Genomic DNA, 14,557 nt, shown 5'->3' with positions numbered 1-14,557 from the left:
TCTGCTATAATTTTTCTTCATGTTGAAAACTGTGCTTCAATGGTTCTCATGAATTCCTCAGAAATTACCTTCTAGAACGCTCATCGCGTATTATATATATGAACATTTTCATACGATTTATATCTGGAGGTCACTGAAATTCTAAAATTTCAGAATTTCAATTGCCATATTGGCATTTTTGCAAATATAAATGGCGCTTTGTGTAGATACCAATGAAATTTGTAGATTCTAGGATTTGGATGATGAAAATGGGGATGGGTGGATGATTGTTTCGAGGTTCACATTCCATATTAAGGTTCTCATATTAATTGTTCCATACTTGAGCATTGTCTATGCGCACTTCAGTTAGTGTTGAATGTGGCACTGAAGCTTGTGTACCTCGGCCGAAAGTTGTGGTTCAGTTAAGTTGAACCTTTTCTTTGGAGTTCAGTGTCTCAACTCAAAACCATGACCAATGCTAATTTCAGCTATATCATATCATCTTGTGAGAGAGCCTTGACCGTGTTCAATAAGCCTCCAGAAAGCCGTTAGTTGAGTGTTAGCAATATTTCATATCAACAGTGGTAGATTGGGTAACTGGTTCTACATAGTCATCAGAAAACCACCATGGAATCTTGATTGTGCAACCCATTACAACATTTTGTATTAAACAAAGGAAATATGCTCGTGAGATCCTCCCTTGACTTGTCTCTTACGTTGTAGGCGCTAAGGAAATAACTTGGTTTGACCATCGAAGGAATAAAACATGAGGGATTCTTTTCCAATTACCTTAGAATTAATCAGAGGTTTTGTAAAAAAATAAAATTGATCCTTTCAGCTTTAAAGCACGTCGAGATATTGCAACTTTAGAAGCAATTATTTTCGATAGAATTAAAGCATGAAGCACTCAATTGTGACTGTCTGACCGAAGTATCATGTGTAGGTAAGAAATTTTTAGGAAGGATGTACATGATTGGTGGTGGTAAAGAGTAAAAGCAAAAAAACACCTTCCCAATTCAGTTATCCGAGAAAATCCCATTGAGAACCCCTGTGTTTGTTTTTCCAATATGCAGTATCGATTTTTTTCCTTAGCCACTGATCCAGAGAGGTTTGAGTTGCCTCAATCCATAAAGCCAATTTTATTTCTTATGTTGTCCACTGATATGGAAATGTTCGAGAGCAGTTGCAGATTTAGTTGCCTTGAAAGCAACCAGATGGGAATGTTTATCTTTTGACAAAGCTCATAGTCATCATTTTCCTTTCCACCAAATATTGAATCAACAAGACCAATGTTTTTTTTAGTATCATTTGATCTGATCACCTTTTCGACCAAGTTTCTATAAGATAAGGATTATCCAATTTCTCAATAATCTTATCACATCATTGGGGTGTGAAAAAAGGAAAGAATATGCAAGGGTGTAAGATCTTTTTAATGAGCGATTATATCCATTGCATGGGCGATATTGGGAGTTACGGGTTGCAACTTTGTGGGAATAAGATAATGTGGTATAATCTAGGTCGACTACATGACATATTCTGGTTAGCCTGCAACCAAAGAAAGGGTTGGAAATACCATGTGAGATTAGCCTCCAGAAGTATATTATGGATGGTGTGACTGCATCCCAATGTAAATTGAATAGTTTATTCTAGCAGACGTTGTGTGCTCTGCACGCTCAAGTAGAACCTCCAAAATTTCTAACCATTGTTAAAATTTCATTTTATAAATTTCCACGACGATATTGTTTTCAGATCGTTCTGCATATTGATTAGTCAGTAGTCGGTTAAATCATGTTTCACGAATATATATATATATATATATATAAAAGGTAGATGTCTTAGTGTCATATGGATTGGTATTAAGTTATTTAAATTTTTAAGATCTTTTCTAAATCGCATTCATATAAGAGAGTAGTAAATTAAAAAAAAAGACTTTATTTCACTCAACAAAGGGTTACTTGTAGTGGATCTCAGTTTCAAAATTCTGATCATCATGCCTGTGCTAATAGTCGGCACTTCCATCTAGCTAACCATTCCATTAGCGCTCTCCTTGCTCATTGGCATTCTCGACTAATGATGGATTTGAAGGAGAAATAATCAAAATTGTGCTTCATCTCATTGATCCACGTGGATGAACTGTGCAGAATCCTCATCTTCTTGGTGGAGAATCTTGCTACGGAGGGTCACTACATTTGTAGTGCCATCAATATCTCTAGCTGGATCTTTACTTATTCGAACACCATCTGCACTACAATGTACTAATCCAGTAAGTATTTCATTATATGATTCCAAATTTAAAAAGAGTCAAAGATGTAAAATGGATAATATAGATCTCAGCAATTACTCTGCCTAATGAAAGGCTTGTATGGCTATCTCTACAAATTTGAAGATTTACCACTAATTTCAAAGGTAAATCTGTCATCTAAAAAATTGGTGATGGCCCAATTTTTCATTATTTATCATGGTTCAAAAAAGTTGATGTACAAAACATTACACATGATAGACCAAATTTTAGTTAAGCTTGATATATATATATATATATATATATATATATATATATATATATATTCCACCATTAATGGAAAACACATATGGGTAGTTTTTATGGAGGAGGACTGCGCTATACATGTTTTATTTTGTTAATGTAAGTAAAACATCAAAACATGTACAAACTCATCGAGATAGGTACCATGTTTTTTCGGGATGCATAATTATTTTAAGCAGACATTATCATGTTAAATGACATGTGGCCATTGTGTGCAAAGACAAACTACACAAAAGAGTGTGTACGTTTTATACGAGTTATTTGTTATTTTTTTTAATGCATAAAACAAAAGAATATGAATTCTTTATATTCGGAATTGTAAACTTACATTTTGATTGAAAGGTATACTCATGATGTGATTACATGTCTATTGTATAAAACAAAAGAATATGAATTCTTTATATTCAGAATTGTAAATGTACATTTTGATTGAAAGGTATACTCATGATGTGATTACGTGTCTATGTTTACTTATATGTGTATAGATTTCATATAGGGCTCATTTGCATGGTTACAATGTGATGCATTGGTATGCTTACGTGCATGGATTGATTAAATTTCTCACAAATTAACATGAGTTAAAAGTTGATTTAAGATGCTAAATATCACAGTAGAATGGGAAGAATGAACAAAATTATAATTATGTGGTATTGAAAGGAGTAATGGTAGTTTTAAATTCTATCATCAATAGATATATCCTTCCATATTGTCATGAAATTACTTGCTTATGTTAAAGTTAAATTATGGGTTGTATAAATGCGAGGAATAAAATAAAAATAAGATAGTGTAGTCAAGGACATAACTTAATGAAATAAATTTTATGCATATATAGATCTTGAAATATGAAGGGCTGAAATGTCGAGCCCTTATGAGATAAAATTACAAGTCTTGTTTGCCATAGGTTATGGTCAACATGAGGAAAAATAAAAAAATATGTATATGGAATCTACATAAATCACTTGAAAGAAGTTCATAAAATATTATCAACAATATATGAACTTGATGGATAAATAATTGAGTATTTGTTCAGGAAATTCCCATTAAAAAACATTAATCTCAAGAAAGACAGGTCTCTGTATGTGGTATGAGACTATGTATTTTAAAATCATCTTTCACTTTAATATTTTAATTGGTACATATGCATGTAATGATGCAGTTCATTTCTGGATGTGGTGTTGCCAATGGTTGAATCGTTAAAGGAAAATGCTTCAAATATGCACTCTTGAAGGAAATTAGACCTTAGCAAGTCATTATTCAGGCATTCAATCACAACACGCATACCTAATTAATATTCATAGTTTAGAACCCACTAATTCTTTTGAGTAAAGCAATCTCTAAATAATTGTAACTCATTATAAATAAGAAGCACAAATTATATGTTCAATCTAGATTGAACAAGTGTCAAAGTTGTGAAGAGTATGAACACATGCAATAAAGCTTACTATATGCATGAACACATAATTAATAATAAGAAGGTCAATGGGATTAACACCCAAAAGTCTATCTAGAATAAGTAAATAATGGAAGTGTAAAAGAATCTCCTAAGGATCGCGATTAATATTATTAAGAAAATATTAAATACAAGTTCAAGGACACATTCGTAAGTTTACTCAAATTCCAATGTGTCAACTCAACGCATGCAACCTCAAACTTCACAATCTTGATGTTCATCTCCATCCAGGTATAGATGGGGTTCTGTTGATATCTTACAAATAGAAGGATTTCAAATCTAAAGCAAGAAAAAGATACTTTTAGTAAAAGGATTATAGATCTTGCAAAGGCATTTAATATGGGAAGTGATAACATTAAAATAATCTGTGTGTATATATAAAATTTATGAAAACAGAAATGACAAACAAATTGGATATAGTGGTGGTGGATGCACTTGAATTAAAAATGGATCAATTCAAATAAATACTAATGACTAGTAATAAGTACACTAGATTCAGAGCATGACTTGTCTAAATTAATTAACAAATTCTTGATAAACCCAAAAGGTTTTGTATTAAAAATACTTATGAGGATCTGAGGATCATATGCTAGAAATAAAATAATACATGCACCAAAGGGGTGACATATAAAATTTTCAACAAGGGAGAATAATAAATCATACAACAACTCATTGTTGAATCAATAGGATGTGTTAACCATATTGGATGGTTAAGTGGGACTAGTAAGCAATATTGTTGTGCACAAAGATATTGGGATCTACTAATCTAGTCAATTAATTCACAATCATACGAGCTAGGATGTGTATGTTGTACCTCTAATTCCTAGCAAGCATTACTGGGAAGTTTACCTATTAGATTTCATTGATAGTGATGGGGCCAGCCCACGTGGTCCCACGCTATCCCAACTTAAGTGGACCTACACTAAGAATCTGGCTCGGTATATGGTGATTGCAAATTGATTTTGGTTTTAATTGACAATCAATCCACGGTACTTGGTATTGTTTCTCCTTATGACACCTGCCCTCCTCGAATTTGACAAACCCTAATTCACTTTTTACTGCCGGTTCGTGCCTCTCCCGTCATTCTTACCTTTGTTACTTGGTCTCGGTGGTCTCGGACTGGTTTTGGCTCCGCCTCTGGTTATCTCTGTCTGTGGTGAAACCCTGTTGAGTTTCCGCCGGTCTTATGGTGAAATAATGCTGCTTAGCTCTGTCTGGTCATTACTGTGAGAGTCTGTATATTCGGCTTCAAGTTTTTGTTGGTAAGTTACTGTGACTCCACCGTGCATTCAATTCATTTTTATGACTGTGAGAACATTTCTGGGTTTGCTCTTGTGAATACTGTCGGTTCTGGTCTTCTTAGCAAATTTGTGGTGAATGCCTGTAATGAATGATGTCTGGTCTGCTCAGTTGACAGATGCACAGGTCGATGGTCTCTCAGCTTGGTTCTTCTCCGGCGCTCGGCTCTGTAAACAAGGTATGACTCCGTTCCATTCTATTTTCCTTTTTCCTCTGTTTGTGCTGGAACTAACGTTCCGCAGCCCCTCCGTGGACAGATTCAATGCTTCGGTTCTGTAGGCCTTTGGTTCCGGCTCACTGTAAGGTATGGTGACTTCACCTCAACCATACACAGCTTTTTTTATACTTACAGTATCATAGTTTCATTCTTATGTGCAAGGGTTTTATCTGGTTATAAACCCTGACCCTCCACCTTATATTTCGCTTGCAGGTGTGGCCGGTTCCCGTGTCTTCACAAGGGCTCTTATCAATTCCACTCGGGTAGCTCTGCTCTTGTTTCACTTTCTTGCAGTGGCTCTTGGTCTTTGTCGTGTTTGCTATCACTTGTTGTGTGACCTGTTAGTTGGTCTGTCGAGTCTGGGCTTGTTGGGTTTTCTCAAACCCTCAGCCGTAACGTAGGAGGGTTTTATTTGTGGGTCATTTGCAACTTGTTCAGTGAACCCTCGATGTATAGCATATGTAATTCTTTTGTTATGTAGAAATACAATGTAATATTCAGCGATATATAAACTTGGCTACAGTTGGTTCTGGTGGCTTACCCGGTTGCTGTTATGGTCTAGTTTGTCCCTCTGTATTTGCTGGTTCCTTCCCGCCTTGTGCTCACTGTTGTCTCGGCCAGTTAATCGATTCTTGGATACTGTAAAACACTGTTATTGTATTTACCTGAAATGAAATAATTATACAGCACTTATACATGTAGATTATTTGTTACTGAGGACATAAATGTTTGAACAGTTTGTTTACTCGTGCACTGAATTAGATGAAGGAAAAAAAATATGTATATCTATTATTCTCATTCAAATGCTCCGCTGCTGAACCCCTCTCTGTTATCTTGCTTGTCTTTTTGTACAATAGTTTCAGGCAGTTTGATAACTGCTGGTAGTTATTCTATTACAGTTTATTTTGCAGTTACTGTAGGCATGATTTTCTTGACTATTCATTAGTTTACTTTGTCTGCCTTTACACCATAAGGGTTAGTTGTCTTTAATCACCTATTGACACTAATCTATTCTTAACTTGTCTAACTAGGCCCTATTACAACATTTTAAATATAATGAACAGAAATTTAAAACAACAGAAGTCAATACTGTAGTTGACCATGAAAGAAATAAAACAAAAAAAACATAGGAACTCGGACAGGCTTGCTGTCCACTCAATGAACTGTTTATCCTTCCCAATCTTCTTCAGAAACTGTGTTCGCCCTCTCTCGGTCTTCACCCTGTTGACCAGATGCTCCTGCATCAGGCTGCCGGGGTAAAAGAGAGATCTCATGGCTCCGTTCCATGAGTTCCTCCACCGAGTAGCCAGCCTTCCGAATCTGTGTCTCGTCGAGCCAGGAGCTGTCCTCCATTGGACGGTCCTTCCACTTGACGAGGTAACGCAGATACTCCTTCCTGCGTGTCTTCTTGGCTACCTGTGTGCTGAGGATTCCTTCGATTTCATGGGTCCGGACCGAAGGCATCTGTTTCTTCCAAAGACTGCTCTCGAACTGGGTGTCCCGTTGTGGCTGTACCATTCTATCATCTTCTGCCTGGGCATGATATGGGAACAGGTCTGCCACGTTGAATATGGGTGATATACCTATATCAGGTGGCAACTGAATTTCATATGCATTCGCTGAAAATTTCCGCAGAATTTTGCATGGGCCGATTTTCTTGAATTTCAGCTTGTTATACGTACCCTTAGGAAACCGTTCCCGGCGCAGATGCGCAAGGACTTCGTCTCCAATCTCAAAATGTACCTCTCGCCGCTTTATGTCTGCATGTTGTTTGTATTTCTGCGTGCTGTCCTGTAATCTTAATTTAACCTTTTCATGCAGTTCGCTCATTGCTTCGGCAAAATCTTCTCCATCTGCACTTCTCCTTTCTAGCTGTCCCAGATCTCGTAATTCATGTACTCCTCGAGGATGCATACCATACAAGATCTGAAATGGGCTAAGAGCGGTGCTCCAGTTGGGCGAATCGTTATAAGCGAATTCTGCCTGGGCAAGAGCTCGATCCCACAATCGCGAGTTTTCTCCTGTCAAACTTCGTAACAAGTTGCCCAAACTCCTGTTCACCAGCTCTATCTGTCCATCAGTCTGCGGGTGATATGCAGAACTGAAATTTAACTGTGTGCCCAGCTTTTTCCACAGGGTGCGCCAAAAGTGTCCTGTGAACTTCACATCCCTGTCTGAAACTATAGTTCTAGGTAAGCCATGTAATCGAACTACTTCTGTAAAGAAGAGGTGTGCCACGTTTGTGGCATCACTAGTCTTCCGGCAAGGAATGAAATGAGCCATTTTTGAGAACCTATCCACCACCACCATCACTGAATCATATCCCCGCTACGTTCTAGGCAATCCTAGGACAAAGTCAATGCTGACCGAATCCCACGGCCTGCTTGGAACAGGTAGGGGTGTGTACAGCCCAATGTTCTAGCTGTGTCCTTTCGCCAGTTGGCAGATTTTACACATGGTTACATATCTCTGTACGTCCCGGCTCATTTTTGGCCAGTAATAAAAATGCCCGAGCTGCTCCAATGTTTTATCGATGCCAAAATGTCCCGCTAGTCCGCCACTGTGTTTCTCTCTTACTAAGTTTTCCCTCATCGAACAGTCTGGAACACATAGCTATCCTCCTCGAAACAATAATCCTTCCTGTAAATTGAAATCTAGCCATGGGCTTGTATTCCTCAATACGGGATTCTGGCATGCTTCAAAAGCTTCTTTGAAATCCGCGTCCATCTGGTACAAATCCTTCAAGTACTCAAATCCCATCACCTGTATGCCACTTTCTTGTAAGAGCAGGGCTCTTCTGCTTAAAGCATCCGCCACTTTGTTGGCTTGCCCACTTATGTGCTTCAACACAAAAGTAAAACTCTGCAAGTACTCCACCCACTTGGCATGTTTATGGTTCAGTTTGTGCTGCTGTGTTATATACTGTAATGCTGAATTATCAGAGAACAAGACGAACTCATTGCGTAGTAAGTAGTGCCTCCAATGCTTCAAGGCTTGAACCACTGCATAGAACTCTTTATCATATGACGAATACTTCTGCCGACTCTCATTTAGTTTCTCACTAAAAAACGCCACTGGTCTGTCTTCTTGACTGAGCACAGTGCCAATAGCTGTCCCGCTTGCATCACAACGAACCTGAAAAGGTTTGCTGAAATCGGGCAGTCTCAAGATCGGCCTCTCCGTTATTTTCCGCTTCAGAAGTTGGAAACTGTTTTCTGCCGCCTTAGTCCAACAAAAAGGTTGGCTGGCCTTTTTGATGGTTTCTAGCATTGGTGCGCAGATTTCACTAAAATTCTTAATGAACTTTCGATAAAAACTTGCTAAACCGTGAAAACTACGTACCTCAAATAAATTCTTAGGTGACGGCCAACTTAGGATCGCTGCAATCTTTTCTGGGTCCATCTTTAACTCGTTCTCTGCAACTACAAATCCCAGATAAATTAACTCCTTCTGCAAGAAAGTGCATTTCTTCAAATTTATCAGCAGTTTGTTCTGCTGCAGCTTCTCGAATACCCTTCGAATATGCTGAAGGTGCTCTCTTTTCGTCCTGTTGAAAATTAAAATATCATCCAGATAGACTATCAAGAATTTTCCAATAAATTCCTTTAGCATTTCGTTCATTAATCTCATAAAAGTACTCGGAGCGTTACTCAACCCAAATGGCATGACCAGCCATTCGTACAGTCCTTCGTTGGTCTTGAAGGCTGTCTTCCATTCGTCTCCCTCTCTGATTCTGATCTGATGGTACCCACTCTTCAGATCTATTTTTGTAAAGTAAGCTGCCCCACTAAGACAATCCCTAATGTCATCCATTCTAGGCAAGGGAAACCTGTGTCGAATGGTAATCTTGTTTATAGCCCTCGAATCTGTGCACATTCGCCATTCTCCACCTTTCTTGGGTGCAAGGACTGTAGGTACTGCACAGGGGCTCAGACTTTCTCTGATCAGTCCCTTATCTAACAACTCCTGCACTTGTTTGCATACTTCCTCATTATCTTTTGGACTCATCCTGTACGCTGCCTTGTTCGGCAAGCTTGCTCCTGGTATAAAATCAATGTGGTGGCTGATGCTCCTTTTGGGAGGTAATTTATCAGGTAGCTCATCAGCCGCAATGTCTTGAAATTCTTCTAACAGCTCTTGTACTTCTTTGGGCAATTCTGATTTTTCTAAGTTCAGTAACACTGGCTTCATCCTCCTCACCACTGCAAAATTAATTTCATTTTCCTCAACCTGCTTTATAAACTGTTTTCCTCCAATTAACAGCGCTTTTGTTCCGCTTGATTCTGCTGAATCTTCCTCTTTGATGGGTACAAGTGTGTGTTTGACCCCATCCTTCGTAAACTTATAACAATTAGTTTTCCCATCGTGTGTCACCTTCCTGTCATACTGCCATGGTCTTCCGAGCAGTATGTGGCACACGTCCATTGGCATAATATCGCAGACCACTGTATCGTGGTACTTGCCAATGTGAAACTCTACCTCGCATTGTTCATCAACCAACAGCTGGTGGCCTTTCTGCAGCCACGACACCTTGTAAGGTGTGGGGTGCTTCAGCCGCTTCAACCCCAGTTTTTCCACCATCTCAGTGGCAACCAAGTTATCCGTACTCCCGCTGTCTATTATTACTTTGCAGCACTTTCCATGTGATTTACAGACTGTCCGGAACAGTGCTTTCCGCTGCGTTGGTTCAGCCACTTCCTTGGTTGGCTTTAACAACACTTTATTCAAAATCAAATCTTCTCCTGTTTCCGCCATGTCTTCCACCTCCCGTGGTTGTGCTTCAGCTTCTTCAGGCTGTGCCATCAGCATTCCCCTCTGACCGACCTGTTCAACTTCTGGACACTCAAAGGATATGTGCCCCCATTTATGGCACCTGTAGCACTGGACACCAGTCCCTCTTCCGCGGCCATTCCCTCGTCCTCTCTGATATGACCAACCTCCTCTGGTGCTATCTCCTTTTTCTGCTGTCCCTGAAGTTTTTGAACTGCTGCCTTCTTCGCTGTTCGCAACATTCCTTCCTCTGCCGTAGGACTGCCCCCGTCCTCTGCCATTTCCTCTCCCTCTTCTGCTGTTCTGTTTTCTGTTAATCTTTTCCTCAGCCTTTACAGCGCTCTGAAAGGCTTCTTCAATATTCCGAGGAGAAAGAATACTGATTTCATCTAATATCTCCATCCTCAATCCATTTACGTACCTTGCTGTTTTTTCTGGGTTATCATTGGTATAAGCAGCACGTAAATTTACTCGGTAAGCCTCTTCCGTGTACTCTTTGACAGTCATTCCCCTCTGCTTTAAACTCTGCACCCGCCGATATAATTCCACCTGGTAGTCTTTTGGCAGAAATCTGCCCTTCAATTTCGCTATCATCCTTGACCATTGTCGTATCGGCGTCTTATTCATTCGTTTTCTGTCCGCTTGGACACTGTCCCACCACAAGAGTGCGTGTCCCTTTAGCTTAGTGGCAACGAACTTAACTCTTTTATCCTCTCTAACTTCTTCGTTTTCAAAATATTTATCCAGTTCGCTTATCCAGTCCAATAGGACTTCTGCGGACAGACTGCCATCGTAATTAGAAATTTCTGTTTTGGGTTTGCTGCTGGCCAATAAAACCTGACGCAGCAGTTTCACTTCCGGAGCTTCTTCATCAGACCCGTCTGTAGCAGCTACCACTTCCTCCTCACTGGTATCTCCAAGTTCCGGGTCTCTTCGTCTACCCGCTTCCACTGCTTCCAAACGAGCTGTAAGAACTCTAATCTGTTCCCTCAATCCTTCATCTGCTCCCCTACGTGCACCTCTTCCACGTCCTCGTCTTGGTGCTTCCATCCTCTTCTATTTCAAACAAAAAAAAAACTGCTCTGATACCACTTGATGGGGCCAGCCCACGTGGTCCCACGCTATCCCAACTTACGTGGACCTACACTAAGAATCTGGCTCGGATATATGGTGATTGCAAATTGATTTTGGTTTTAATTGACAATCAATCCACGGTACTTGGTATTGTTTCTCCTTATGACACCTGCCCTCCTCGAATTTGACAAACCCTAATTCACTTTTTACTGCCGGTTCGCGCCTCTCCCGTCATTCTTACCTTTGTTACTTGGTCTCGGTGGTCTCGGACTGGTTTTGGCTCCGCCTCTGGTTATCTTTGTCTGTGGTGAAACCCTGTTGAGTTTCCGCCGGTCTTATGGTGAAATAATGCTGCTTAGCTCTGTCTGGTCATTACTGTGAGAGTCTGTATATTCGGCTTCAAGTTTTTGTTGGTAAGTTACTGTGACTCCACCGTGCATTCAATTCGTTTTTATGACTGTGAGAACATTTCTGGGTTTGCTCTTGTGAATACTGTCGGTTCTGGTCTTCTTAGCAAATTTGTGGTGAATGCCTGTAATGAATGATGTCTGGTCCGCTCAGTTGACAGATGCACAGGTCGATGGTCTCTCAGCTTGGTTCTTCTCCGGCGCTCGGCTCTGTAAACAAGGTATGACTCTGTTTCATGCTATTTTCCTTTTTCCTCTGTTTGTGCTGGAACTAACGTTCCGCAGCCCCTCCGTGGACAGGGTCAATGCTTCGGTTCTGTAGGCCTTTGGTTCCGGCTCACTGTAAGGTATGGTGACTTCACCTCAACCATACGCAGGTTTTCTTATACTTACAGTATCATAGTTTCATTCTTATGTGCAAGGGTTTTGTCTGGTTATAAACCCTGACCCTCCACCTTATATTTCGCTTGCAGGTGTGGCCGGTTCCCGTGTCTTCGCAAGGGCTCTTATCGATTCCACCCGGGTAGCTCTGCTCTCGTTTCACTTTCTTGCAATGGCTCTTGGTCTTTGTCGTGTTTGCTATCGCTTGTTGTGTGACCTGTTAGTTGGTCTGTCGAGTCTGGGCTTGTTGGGTTTTCTCAAACCCTCAGCCGTAACGTAGGAGGGTTTTATTTGTGGGTCGTTTGCAACTTGTTCGGTGAACCCTCGATGTACAGCATATGTAATTCTTTTGTTATGTAGAAATACAATGTAATATTCAGCGATATATAAACTTGGCTACAGTTGGTTCTGGTGGCTTACCCGGTTGCTGTTATGGTCTAGTTTGTCCCTCTGTATTTGTTGGTTCCTTCCCGCCTTGTGCTCACTGTTGTCTCGGCCAGTTAATCGATTCTTGGATACTGTAAAACACTGTTATTGTATTTACCTGAAATGAAATAATTATACAACACTTATACATGTAGATTATTTGTTACTGAGGACATAAATATTTGAACAGTTTGTTTACTCGTGCACTGAATTAGATGAAGGAAAAAAATATGTATATCTATTATTCTCATTCAAATGCTCCGCTGCTGAACCCCTCTGTGTTATCTTGCTTGTCTTTTTGTACAATAGTTTCAGGCAGTTTGATAATTGCTGGTAGTTATTCTATTACAGTTTATTTTGCAGTTACTGTAGGCATGATTTTCTTGACTATTCATTAGTTTACTTTGTCTGCCTTTACACCATAAGGGTTAGTTGTCTTTAATCACCTATTGACACTAATCTATTCTTAACTTGTCTAACTAGGCCCTATTACAACATTTTAAATATAATGAACAGAAATTTAAAACAACAGAAGTCAATACTATAGTTGACCATGAAAGAAATAAAACAAAAAAAACATAGGAACTCGGACAGGCTTGCTGTCCACTCAATGAACTGTTTATCCTTCCCAATCTTCTTCAGAAACTGTGTTCGCCCTTTCTCGGTCTTCACCCTGTTGACCAGATGCTCCTGCATCAGATAGTATTGTCTAGTTTTGAATAAGGCAACATAACAATTGTTTCATAAACGATGCATAAATCTGTGTTAATAAATTTGATAATTGATAAATGAGTTATATTCTCTTGATTTCGAGTGGTGATTTAATGTTTAAAGTGAGGTGTAAACATGTGAATCACCTAGGTTCACACCTTCGTACACATAGTGCTTAAAAAATTGGAGGATGTTGAGTTGGGAATATTGTAATTTTCATTTATAACTCATGTATGGGAAATGTATGTACTTTCATACTAATTGTTCAATCAGTTTTAGACATACGCTGAAATATTCATTGCCAACAAGGTGTTGGAAGAAGTGTAAAAAGAGCAATAGTAAATCATATGACATGAATTGTTTAAGTCTGCAATACATTTTGAGTACCAAATAATTATGTTGTTGGCTAAAGACAAGTTAATATTGTTATTAGACTTCAAACATAACATTGAAGTCCATACTAGACTAACAATCATAGTAAATAATCTACTTTATGATTAAGTGGAGGTCATATTTCACTATTATTAAAACCTTGTCTAAGAGACATATTCAATCCTAAAACTCAAAATTACTGGTTTTGTGAAGTTGTATTACGAATCTATGTTATCATTTTGCTAAAACTTTCCTGCAACCAGAAGAAACATGAAAATGATTAGCTATATAAAAGCACTTGAATATTCTAACATGAAAATTTGTACGTATGCTCTCGTTGGAAAAGTTGACCAGGTCCATGAATTCCTTATTCTCCAATCGAAAAACCAAACATGGTCTAATTGAACATACATAAAAGTAATGTGAATGAAAGATTAAAGGAATTTTTGGCATAATACTAACATTGTTAAAAACATGTGGATGAAGTATATGTCATGTAGGTGATGCTATGGACATTTGGTATTGGGTACACATGTATAGGTGGTATTATGTACAAATGGTACATATGGTACTAGTATGGATGCATGAATTTCATTAGGATATATGACATGTATAGTTTTATGCATGTAATGCACACTATGTGTAGATGCACATGGTTGAGGAAAGGCACTGTGTGATTTCCTGGTGTGACAACTAATCTAGAGTGTGTATAGGGGCAAGGCCAAGGTGGAAACTAAGGATTGGTTTTGGAAACTAGGGATAAGTATCTATATTTAGTTTCAGTCTTAGTATAAATATGGCATATGATGTTGATTTATGATTTTGATGGTTATGTTATAGTTAACCTGATATGATATTTTATACATGTTGATTGGTCAAATATGCTAGTTTAACTTGTTGTGACTAATGCAGGGAAACTACAGAAAGAA

At 38.9% G+C, this 14,557-nt stretch overlaps 1 long non-coding RNA gene across 1 annotated transcript; it reads left to right on the top strand.

The window, feature by feature from the left end:
* The first annotated feature begins 11,610 nt into the window (after window positions 1–11,610).
* LOC149223260 (uncharacterized) lies at window positions 11,611–12,699 on the top strand. The gene is made up of 4 exons (XR_016248951.1): window positions 11,611–11,744; window positions 11,893–11,959; window positions 12,024–12,085; window positions 12,212–12,699. It is a non-coding gene; the product is annotated as an uncharacterized LOC149223260 (long non-coding RNA).
* The last annotated feature ends 1,858 nt before the right edge of the window (window positions 12,700–14,557 follow it).

This window comes from Pinus tabuliformis, chromosome Q, assembly GCF_031772625.1.
Source record: "Pinus tabuliformis cultivar Carrire ecotype Pingquan chromosome Q, CPIR1, whole genome shotgun sequence".
NCBI classification, from domain to species: domain Eukaryota; kingdom Viridiplantae; phylum Streptophyta; class Pinopsida; order Pinales; family Pinaceae; genus Pinus; species Pinus tabuliformis.
This window is presented reverse-complemented; position numbering and strand designations above follow the sequence as displayed.